General features: G+C 37.2%; 1 protein-coding gene across 2 annotated transcripts in view; it reads right to left on the reverse strand.

Moving 5' to 3' along the window:
• The window catches only part of SCAPER (S-phase cyclin A associated protein in the ER), a 144589-nt gene that overhangs the window by 74598 nt on the left and 57855 nt on the right, over positions 1-12136 (reverse strand). The window lies entirely within an intron of this gene.

Consider the following 12136-nt stretch of genomic DNA (forward strand, 5'->3'; position numbering starts at 1 on the left):
AATATTTTCCAGTCTAGGAAAAATTTAAGAGCATAGGGTAAAATAAAGAACAGCTTTTCCTGTTTTGGAAGTGCAATGCCAAAAACATCATCTTGTAGATGGAGTATGTGAAAATTCAAGATAATCCATAATTAAGAGCATTATCAAACAAAAACATCTTCAGAAACTATGGCTTAGAAAGTTGGTGTGTGTGTATCTGTCTCCCTTGTTTATGTCTGGATACTACCTATAAGAAAAGTTACAATTCAATGTAGAGAGAAATACAGGTGTTAACTTGTGCTATGAAAACATGCCAGAGCAGACACATTCAGTAGGGTCACAGGAATGATTTTAACCTTTGTTATTATAGACGGATTGGTTTATTGTGCCCATGCCAGGACCATGGTATCTTCTAAGACTGCAGGAAATTCCCATCTTAATCTATACAGTTAACGCCTTTACAGACCTGAAGCATCCGCACATTTCATTCACATACTTCACAAATAAGAGAATGAGAGAGTTGGCTAAATAACTGTGAAGGTCACTTAACTTTTCATATTCTGTGGTTCCCTTCTAATAATCGGTAAAAACAAGAAAGTATCTTGCAGGCTCAATATATACCTAATGAATAAATTTTACAAACCATTCTGAAAGTGTAAGTCATGAAAGAAAAATACACTATGTATACAACAGAGACTACTTCTGTATTTGGCCAGAATGTTTTAACTTATTGTGTGAATCTATGACACTGAAATGCTGAATACCTCATTCATGCAGTAAACCTACTATGTCAAATAAAAACCCCTTAAAACCATTTTTTAATCTTAGCTTTGCCACTTACGGTGTGGTGTGACCTTGGCGAAGTTAGTTAATCTCTCTGTGTCTTGGTGCCTTTATTTTCGAAATGGGGATAATGTTAGGTAATGTTACAGGGTTACTATAATGAGTTACTGAGACAACATCAGAAAGTGTTACAAGAGTAGATGCTCAATAAGTTCTACGGCTTTGATGCTGTTGTTCACTGACAAACATCTTCCAGCTTTAAAATGCATTATGGATCAATAATGCACAATGCTGGCAAGGATGAGTGGAAATGCCTACAAACCGCAGACAGGCATATGAATTAGTACAGGGTGAAACCCTGTCCTCGGCACCTGCCTCTACGTAGCCAAGACGATGGCCTGAGGGACACCCTCCGTTTCCTCTATAAAACATGCGCACCGGTGCCTACATCCCAGTCAACATGCTTCTTCCCACCTCTGAGCGTTGCCACAAATAGGTTCCATCTTTCCCAAACAAGTATATATCAACTGACTCTTTACTATATTATGTAACTTAAATGAACGTTGAGTAGACTAAAGATGTACTAGGAAAAAGGTTTCTATGCAAATGAAGTTGAATGCTTCAGAAAGATTCAATAATGGCAACTGCTTTACAAAACTGCCTACGAATTAGGTGTGAGACAAGTGAAAAAACTTAGGGAGGGGACGGGAAACTAAAACATCTAGGGGACCGATTCTCAGTTGTTATGTCTGAGAAGAGGGACTAGGAAGGAAAAATGAAGGGGCTTTCACTTATTCAATTATGTATTTCTGTATTGCTTAATTTTGCTTTTTAACAATAAACCTGTATTACAGTAATAAAGATTATTTTTCTTGGAAAAAAACACCTTTGTAAACCTAAAGTTCCCCAAACAGAGGATTAGCCAAATAAATTATGGTACTGTCATATGACAGAACATCGTGTGGTCCTTAAATCATGTTTACAATAAATATTGAGAAAATGTTTGTTACATTTTCTATAACACACATTACTCTAATAGATCTAAAACGTTTCTTTAAAAAATATTCATATATATTTATCTATCTACCTATCTATCTATATACACACATACACATACACATATATATATTTTTAATTTAAAACATTGGTATTTGCAATTCTGAAAGTCTTAAGGGAAAGAAGACGCTAATCAACTTTATATTTTCTAAAATACACAATTCTACATCCACTCCAGGCCATCAGCGGAAGAAAATCAATGCAACCAGCTCATACACACTGAAGACTTGCTTGTATGCGTCTGCGCCTTCTCCCCTGCCCCTCACAAGACGGTATATTTTTGCTCTCTTTGGGGAAATTCAATTAGCAATATGAGTCTCCTCCTCTGTCAGTGATGGACACCACTGAGATTTTCCTCACCACCTAAAGACATGTAAGATGGGCTTACTGATTCTCTGACTTGCTAGTTAACAGGAGAATTACTGCCCACTCCTATAAATGACTCTATATGCTTCTTGTCATAAACACAGTGGCAGCTCCTGAAATCAATCTCTCATGACCTTATTGATTAGGACACTTAGAAATAATGAGACTTCACTGGTGGCAGAGTAATGCTTGCAAAAAGAAAAAAATACTCTAGTGAGGGCTTGCCTATTAACACTGCCAAATCTATCTTCCAATTGCCCTTTTCCTGTTACAGATATTCACCTAGAAACATACATGATAAAAACTTAATTTTGTGGTTCATGTGCTTTTTCTTAATATTTGCTGGTAATATATTTTAGGTTAACAAAGTAGATTTAAAAACAATTTTTGGGTAACCAAAGTACAAAGTCAGTTCACCAGCTGAGACTGAAAATTAAAATATAAATTGGAAAGCTAAAGAGGGACCTTTATAGAACATAAAGTGTGGTAATTAACAAATAAATATTAAAAACAGTCAAGTTTATGATTATTTTAATATTTCTATTAAATATGTTTATAAAATATAAAAACAATTTTTGATCACTGCCTTTATACCCTGTAAGGTAAGTATGTAATTTGTAATGGAAATACCTGGGTTTTTCTGTGAGTGATTATAGGTTAAAATTATTTAGGAAAAATCTGAACATTCTAGAAGACAGAAGCTTTAAAAACAGTTTCGTTCATCTGAATATTTTCTGCTTACGTAATCTGCACATATGTGTTTGAAGGAAAACATTAAATACTTTTAGAGGTGGCCAGTACCCTAGAGATTTTCTAATTCATCTACTTCTAGTATTATAAAGAAATAGTAGCTAGGGAAGTGACTTGCCTAGGAATACATCTGAACAGAGCCAGGATTAGAATCCAGAACTCATCTGGTATGTTTTACAATTTTCCACACAGTGAGGGGGGTAGGTAGAGCTTATCTAGTTAAAGAAAAAGAAAGAAGTTCACAGTTTTAAAAGTCTCTATATAAGTTTTAGGGTATCTAGGACAGCGTAAGGACACACAGCCATGTTTTATTTAAGATGTGGGCTCACAGACCCACACTGTATGGTACCCTACATGGTGCAGGTATTCAATGAAAACAGGCATACTGCTAAAAAATGTTGCTATGAATCACATATTCCTGGTAGAATGAATGCCCCTTGGTTTGTAATACCCAAACTTCACAGACCATACTGATCTCAAAATAGAAAGATTTTTAGTTGATATGCATACAGAAAAATTTATATATGCTCCAAACCTGGTACATTTTAACTACAATGATATGCAAGTTGAATTACACTCCAAATAGAACTCATGCAAACAAAATATTCATATCAATTGTTAAGATGTTTAAACATTTTACATCCTAACATGAGTGTCCATTATTTATAAATGCATTTTACTGTGTGTTTCAGTACAGTTTAGGAAACTGGTTTAAGATTGACAGGCAATGCATTTTTCCCCTCATTTAAAATAACGGAAAATAGCTCTCAGTGAGCCTTCTCACACATAATGGATTCGTTTCAGGAATGGGCTGCTGATGCTCAGAGGGAGACTTTCAGTGCGGGGCCCAGCACTACAGTTTGCACTGTGGACAGGAGAAGCTGGATGCATCTACTGCCACCCTTACTGGAATGAATTCTTTGTTTGCCTTTCTTCCCTCCCTCCCTTGACTCTGACCCAAAATCTGTCATGGACCGTACACCTTTGCCAAGCTGCAAGGGAGGCTGAAAAAAATAGTTCTCTGGTTTCTACTTTGGGAACGCTTGTACTCAAAACAGCATGGTACTGCACAAAAACAGAAAAATAGACCAATGGAACAGAATCGAGAGACCAGAAATAAATCCACACCTACATGGTCAACTGATACTTCACAAGAGGGCCAAGAATACTCCAGGGAGAAAAGATACGTTCTTTAATAAATGGTGCTGGGACAACTGGGTATTCACATGCAAAAGAATGAATCTGGACCCCTATCTTACACCACTCACAAACATTAACTCAAAACGGATTACAGACTCAACTGCAAGACTTGAATTCAACCATGAAACTCCTAAGAGAAAACAGGAATAAAGCTCCTTTCATGGGCCTTGGTAATAAATTGTTGGGCGACACCTAAAGCACAAGTAACAAAATCAAATCTAAACTAGTGGGACCACATCAAACTAAAAAGCTTCTGCGCAGCAAAAGAACCAGCAAAGTAAAAAGACAACCTATGGAATGGGAAAAATATTTGCAAATCATATATCTGATAAGGGGCTAATATCCAAAATATATAAAGACCTCATAAAACTCAAGAGCAAAACAACAACAAAACCCCCAAATAAACCAATTAAAAAATGGGCAAAGATCCTAAATAGATACTTTTCCAAAGAAGATATATGAAAGGTCAACAGGTATGTGAAAAGAGGCTCAATGTTACTAGGCATGAGAGAAATGCAAATTAAAACTACAATGAGGTATGACTTCACGCCTGTTAGAAGAACCATCATGAAAAATACAAGCGCTAAGACATGCTGGGGTGGACGTGGGTAGAAGGGAGCCCCTGTGCACTGTTGGTGGGATTATAAATTGGTGCAGTCACTATGAAACAGTGTAGAGGATCCTCAGAAAGTTAAAAACAGAACTACCATGTGATCCAGCAATTCCACTTCTGGGTATTTATCCAAAGGAAACTGAAACACTAATTCAGAAAGAGAGATGCACCTCCATGTTCACAGCAGCGTTACTTATAACAACCAAGAAGATAAGGAAACCACCTGAGTGTCCGCAGATGCCTAAATGGATAAAGAAGGTGTGGTACATATATACAGTGGATTACGACTCAGCTATAAGAGGAGGAAATGCAACCATTTACAACAACGCACCTTGAAGGGAATAAACAAAATACAGAAGAGAAAAACAACAGAGGAAAACCAATGACACCAAAAGTCGGTTCTTTGAAAAGATCAACAAAATTGACAAACCCTTAACTACACTAAGAAAAAAGAGGACAGTCAAATGACTGATATCAAAGGTTCAAGTGGGGACGTTACTGGCCTTCCTGTACACAAGCACCAGGATACATGCTCAGAAGCATATTTTTCACAAAAGCAACCCAACTGCCCAACAGTGGTGGGATAAGCACATACTGTAGTAAATTTATATAATACACAGTATATAGCAATGGGAAGAAAAGCCTGTACAATGACATAAATTCTTAAATGCATAATCTTTACAGAGGCAAGACGCCAAATTATGGAGTAGCATTCCATTTATATAAAGTTCAAAACCAGACATATTTAAGCAAAGATACAATATTTAGGGATGGACCCTTAGGGGATAAAACTATAAAGAAAATAATAAAAGTATTTTCCAAAAAGTCAAAGTAATAGTTTATCCAAATATTAAGAGAAAGGAATGATTGGCAAAATACACGTGGGGAGGCAGAGGGTTCTGGGATGATGGCGATGATGGCAATGCTCTGTTGCTCAACCAGGAGTCATTGGGGTTTTTGCTGTTATAATTAATCATTATTCTGTACTATTGTGTTTTATGTAAACGTCTGTGTGTTATATTACATAAAGCAAGTGGTTTTAAAGAAGAATTTGCATAATCATAATAGAAAATATTACAAATTGTGTGAAAAATGTTCCTATAAACCAGCACTGTCAATATTCATCACTGAGTGTCCATAACAAATGTATTTGCTATTAAAATAGTACTTTTCACAAAGAAGCCAGGTAAGTAACTAAAACAGTGTGTTTTTATAAAGGCAAGACTCACCATCTGAAAAATAACAAACTATTTAGAAATAATTAACTTTTTTGTTTTATTTTGTTTTTTACTGAGATATAGTTAACATGTGATAAAATACATAGAGTTTGGCCTTCAGTCTGATGAGTTTGGATAACTGCACACATTCATGCAATCATCGCCTAAAACAAATTAAACAAACACTTCCTTCTTTCTTTTTCCCCTTCTTTCATTTTTTAAAATTGCAAACCATGTATAAACCTCTATCAGGTTCTTGAAATAATTAATTTCTCTTCCCTTATAGTAGTCTTCCGATGCAAGCTAGTTGAAGAAGGTATGAAACACATTTTCATTTTACTTTGGGCCGTATGCTATACCTGTCACCTTCTGACAAAATATGGGTGTCATACGACTATGTACAGTTATTTATCAGCTGCTATAAGGAAACAACTACATAAACTGAGAATTTATTAAGTATGAGGGATAAAAATAAGAGGTTCTTAGGGACTAAATGTTTTCCAGTTCCTCTCAACTGAAGAATTCCAGCTGAAAATAAGAGAAGCAAGGGCAAAGGCAACCAGGAGGCTTAGTGAACAGGCAGTGTCTAGCAGGACCTGAGCATAAGTATCTGAACCCAATTAGGTTGAAAAAGCTCTCAGGGATTAGTGCTTTTTCTTCTGAGTCTAGGGAGGTGTTAAATAGCCACATACTTCAGTTGGCAAGAAGCTGCGGGGGCAGGGGGCGAGGAGTGGGGGGAAAGAGTCTCTACCTTTCTAGCTTCCACAGTATCTGCTAGAATTTTCCAAGATGAACTTCGAAAACAACAGAGCACCGCAGGCTCTGCTATAGCTACCATGTCATGTGACATAACATCTCTGAATTCGTTTCACATTATGAATGCAGCCAGCTATGTGGTTTGCGAATTCAGGTTCAAGAGATTCACAGCTGAATCTCTATTTAAATTTGGCAGGATTCTAAAAACTCATGAAAGGAAACTGGAAAAACTCCACGTCCAATCCATCTGCTTCAACTGTTTACTTATAGAACGGCATACAAATGTCTCATCTTTCTGAGAGTCCACAGAATGGGTCTGGGATGCTGTTACTCTCCAAACTTACAGGTAATGTTGGTCATCACAGAGTAACGAGCAAAGGCAATGAAACGGAAATCACGCTCACTCGGACCAAATTTAACACCATGGCGAGGATGAGAAAAATGCCTGTGCATGTATGAGAACGTTTTAGAAACTCCTATTTGAAGTCATGAAACATTTCTGCAAAAAAGGGGTCTTTGGAGAAGACACTGATTTTTAACTTAAATTTTTAAATGTAATATTATTGTGAAATATGACATACAGAAAAGTCAGAAAGAAATCTAAGTACTATTTAAAGCATAATAACTTGAACGTTGTGTAATTGCCATCTGATGAAGGAAAGGACTAGAAAAACACATGAAGCCACCTAGAAAAATCTCCCTGATCACACCTCCCACCTCCTCTCTGAATAATCACTTTCTTGGTTTTCATGAGAAATATTTTTGTATCTTCTTTACAGTTCTACTGTTTTAAGACAATATGGGCACTTCTGTCTGATCTTGAAAGTTATATAACTGAACCTTTAACAGTATGTATGTATGTATATGTATGTGTGTATTTTTTTGGTCATTTGTTCAGCTCACTTAACACTATGAGATACATCCATGCTGTTACCCACAGCGGCAGTTCATTCATTTTTATTGTTGAATAATATTCCATTATATGAACATACCATTTATGTATTTGGCTGCTGCAGGTACTTGGGCTATTTTCCATATTTGGTAATTATAAACAATGCTGCCATTATACATCTGTGTACATATCTCGTGGGGCATATGTGCACTGGCTCCTCTAGGGCACAGACCTAGAAGCAACATGGGAAACACACGTCTGCAACTTCAGCTACAATAGCGAAGTGCTTTCTAAAGTGGCAGCACCAACTTCTATGATCACAGTGTATGAGCATTTCCGTAACTCTAGATCTCAGCTGATGCTTGGCGTTTTCAGTACTTAATTTCTGCCATTCTGGTAGGTAAGGCACAGTATCACACTGTGTTTTGATGAATACAAATTCCTATTCTTAATGCAAATTTATCAATACTTCCCTTTATGGTTAATGTTTTTTGTGTCCGTTTCTTGCCCAGGCAAAACCTCAAAGTCAAGGTATCTTTCTATGTTACCTTCTAAAAGTCTGTTTTCTCTTTGTACATTTAGGTCCACCTGGAATTAATTTTTTGTTTATGACATGGGGTAAGATCAAGTTTCATTTTCTAAAAATAAGGATATTCAATGACTATAGCATCATTCACAAAATAAACCACACTTTTCCCTGACGCTTTGCGTGCCTCAGTTTCCCTCCTAGACATAAGCAAGTGCCTCACACGTCGGGCATGAAGCATCCACACTTGGATAGGACGACTTAGGAATTCCATCTAGTTCCATTCGTCTTTTTCTCCATCTTTGTATCTTAATTACTGCAGCTTTATAATACGTTTGATACCTGGTAAAGGAAATCCTCCCATATTATTCTTTTTCAATAGTGTCTTGGTCATTATTGGTTCACTGAAATTCTGTATTTTATTTTTAGAATCTCTATCTCTACTTCCAGAAAATAAAATTTTAACTTCTTAATATAAAGAATTTTAATTGGGCTCTCTCCTCTGCCATCTCAGTGTGTGAGGCTGCCTCTTCCTCACCATGTCTCCTCACTGGACTTTCAGGATCAAGAGGTGCCTGGCCAAGAAACAAAAGCAGAATCGGCCCATTCCCAATGGATCTGGATGAAAACTAGTAATAAAATCAGGTACAACTGATTTTAACGAAGACATATTCTTGAACATAGTAAGCATAGTTCTGGAGACCCTGTTATATTTGAAAATTATTTTGTTGAAATTATTTGAGACTTAGGTTGATAGTCCCTTCCTCCTGAGTGGATTTTCCATGTGCTTCTGTTAGGCACCTGGGATATCAGCAATTCAAGATCACTTTACTCTTTTCAGTGACTGGGATTTTCCCAGCCACCCAGGTGATTTGAAGCCGAGCTGCAGTCTGTGCTGTGACTGGCTTACTTCCTATCTACCCCCTTTCCTGGTACATTCCTGTAACACAGAAACCCAAATCCTGGGTTTTCTTCTACAGTCCCCAGCCTCCAACAATGTCAAAGGTACTACTCAGCTTCCTATTCACCGCTTTTGAATCACCAATTGTATAGGTATTTCATCTTTGATTTCCTTAAAAGATAGAAGATGTAGTTTTAGGCCCTGTGACTAATATTTACAAGCCCTGTAGTTCTACTGTCTGCTTGCTCTTAGTCATAATGGCTTCTTTACTTTTGTGCTTGTTTCTGACTGTGGCTACTTGTTCCTATAAAATGATTTGAGAAGTTATCTGAGTCCTGGGATAAAGGTGTCTTCCTCCAATGGGGACTTGCATTTCCTCCTGCCAGATTCCTAGGGACATCACTAATTAGTCACGGAGTCCTTTAAAGTCAATTCAGCATCTGAAATAATAGTGATATGAATCTGGGCTACAGACGTACCCCAGGGGCGAGTTATGGTTCCTTACTTCTGTATGATGCCAAGAGGGTCCATGTCAGGGAGACAGCTCTGGTGGTCTTATCTTTGTGAAGGGAAAACCTCCTATGAGACTGATAACTTGGGCAGCCCTTAGGCTTTTACTTTTGTCCCCTCACTCATGAGGCGTAGAAGTCATAACTCACATTTGCCAGCCTGGCAAATGCTCTTAGGGAACTCAGTTAAAAGTAAGCTTCCACAATTCCTGCTTTTCCTTTAACCCAGTAATTACTTAATTTCTTCTTAGCTCTTTGACGCTTTTAAGAAAATTATTACTTTTTTTTGCAGCACTTTTAGTTGTTTTTGTTTGTAGAATTGGTACAAACCCTATACCACCATATTTCTTACAGAAGTGGCTGAAGTTTGCTAAAAAGCGTGTAACATATACAACAAAGCTGACAAGCATTTTATTTCTGAACAGATTCACAGAGCTCAAAAAGCCAGAAGGAACCTGAGATACACAGTAACCCAGGTCTCCTCAGTGTTCTGATCTCTTCCATTACAGGAGTGTTTCTGTGCATCACAAGTTTAACCTGTTTGCTCTAAAGCAGTTCTCAGAACTTCCTGACAATTACCTAAGGAAAACTGTGTCAAGCAACAAGAGGGAGCATCGTGTGTTGAGGCCAAAGTTAAGAGGGTAAAGCCCTCGAGCTCAGTGTCCCACCATTCCCCAGTGAGCGCCGCCCACGTCCCACTGGTCACTCCCAGGCTGCCTTCAAATTCTTCACTGGGGACTTTAGCTTTGATACTTGATTTTGCTACTCCAGGCAGTTTCCAAACAAAAAGAAATGGTTATTTACAATTCCTAAACTGAAATCATAAATATCATCACTTGAATTTCACTGAAATGTCAGTACAACTCTCCAAACAAAATTCCACATAAAGCGAGTCCACCATGGCTGGGTAAAAAGAATTTTAGTTATAAAAGTAGGAAGGGGTCCAATGTGGGAGCATTTGGACTATTAGGTGGTTCTGCAGTGAACACTCTGAGGACAGCTTCACAGCGAGGTTCCAGACACAGGCCATTTAGACTGGGAGCCAGACCAGCTTTTTCTCCCCCAAATCATAAGGAATCAGTGGTGTTCCGGTAAATTGCCCCTTTGTGAATGAAATAACTTCACTTATATTTTCATAATGAATACCCTTCTTATAAAGATCATTTTACTTTTTCCTCAAAAATTCTGTAATTACTTCAATAGAAAACAATATTCAAGAGATAAGGTGCACATGGAGGTAATTTCAAGCAATTGCCTTTTTGTTCAAAGTATAAGTACCCTTTATAAAAAGTCTTTATAATAATTTTACAATAATTATAGAGATTTTTACAAGGCCCATCAAACCTTCAAACACCATGTGGCACATGTCCGACGTTGACTAGTTTCTGAACTCTGTCATTCTGCAAGGGTGGTGCTGGGCAGAGCGGAGTCTGTGGCCCTGCCAGGGTCACAGCAAATGCGCTGCTCTCAGCCCCACAGAAGACTGCACTGTCTGAGGCCAAAATGCAGCTGAGTGCCACTTTATAAATAAAGTTGGTCATAATTCCACCCCTGAGGCACGTGCCTTGACAAGGCCAGCAGCAGAGTCACCTGGGAACTTGCTAGAAATACAAAACCTTGGGACTCACTCCAGACCTACTGAATCAGAAAGCCAAGGACAGCCCAACAACCTGTGTTTTAACAAGGTGATTCTGAAGCAGACTAGAGTCTGAGGCTCCCCGCTTCAGAGAAATTCTCATTTATTTGCTCTGATACGGAAATGTGTGAGCAGCACCGTCTCTAAATCTAGCTCTATACACACACGCACACACACACATATCCAATTCTTGAAAACAAATGTTTGAATGTTGTAATTCACAAAAGTCTAGAGTATAATACTGTATAAGGCTAGGCTAAATAATATATTATTTAACAATACATTTATATGATAAAGCAATAAAGCTATCTTTAAAGAACAAAGAAAAGTCACCCCTTTAATTCTGGGCAGTGTTTGCCTACCAGGAGCAGAGGTGTGGGGGGGCAAGATCACACTGGGAACAGTCTACTACTTAAGTTGGGTGGCAAGTTCACAGCTGCTCATTGTATTTATGTTACTTTTATCACTACAGTCTTTTTTATGTATAAATGTTATACAATAAACTTTAAACCCAGAAAATAAGAAACAAAAAAATACGGCCATTACCTTAAATAGAAAAATTAGAAACCACCTAAGAAATACAAATTATGTAAACTGTAATACATTGTTTGGTTTAAAAAATTTTAAAGACATGAAAAATTATTCATGATAAAATTATGTAAAATATGTACAGTAAAAGGATTAGAAAAATATACAATAAAGTGTCAACAGGGCACTACAAGATGATTTATTTTTTCTTTGTACATTTAAAATTTTCTATTGTGAATAAAAACTTAAAATTATTAAGGATTTTTTCAACTGTCATTGAAACATTTAAATGACTCTGTCATTAAATGAAACTGCCAAATCTGCTAGAAACAGGCAGAAAATTGTTGTTTTGTGAAAATCTATCATTTATGAGCTTTATAATTCAAAACTTTATATTTTCTGACAAAAACTGTATACCTTTATT

The sequence above is a fragment of the Miniopterus natalensis genome, chromosome 22 (genome assembly GCF_054644295.1).
Source record: "Miniopterus natalensis isolate mMinNat1 chromosome 22, mMinNat1.hap1, whole genome shotgun sequence".
In the NCBI taxonomy this organism is placed as follows: Eukaryota; Metazoa; Chordata; class Mammalia; order Chiroptera; family Miniopteridae; genus Miniopterus; species Miniopterus natalensis.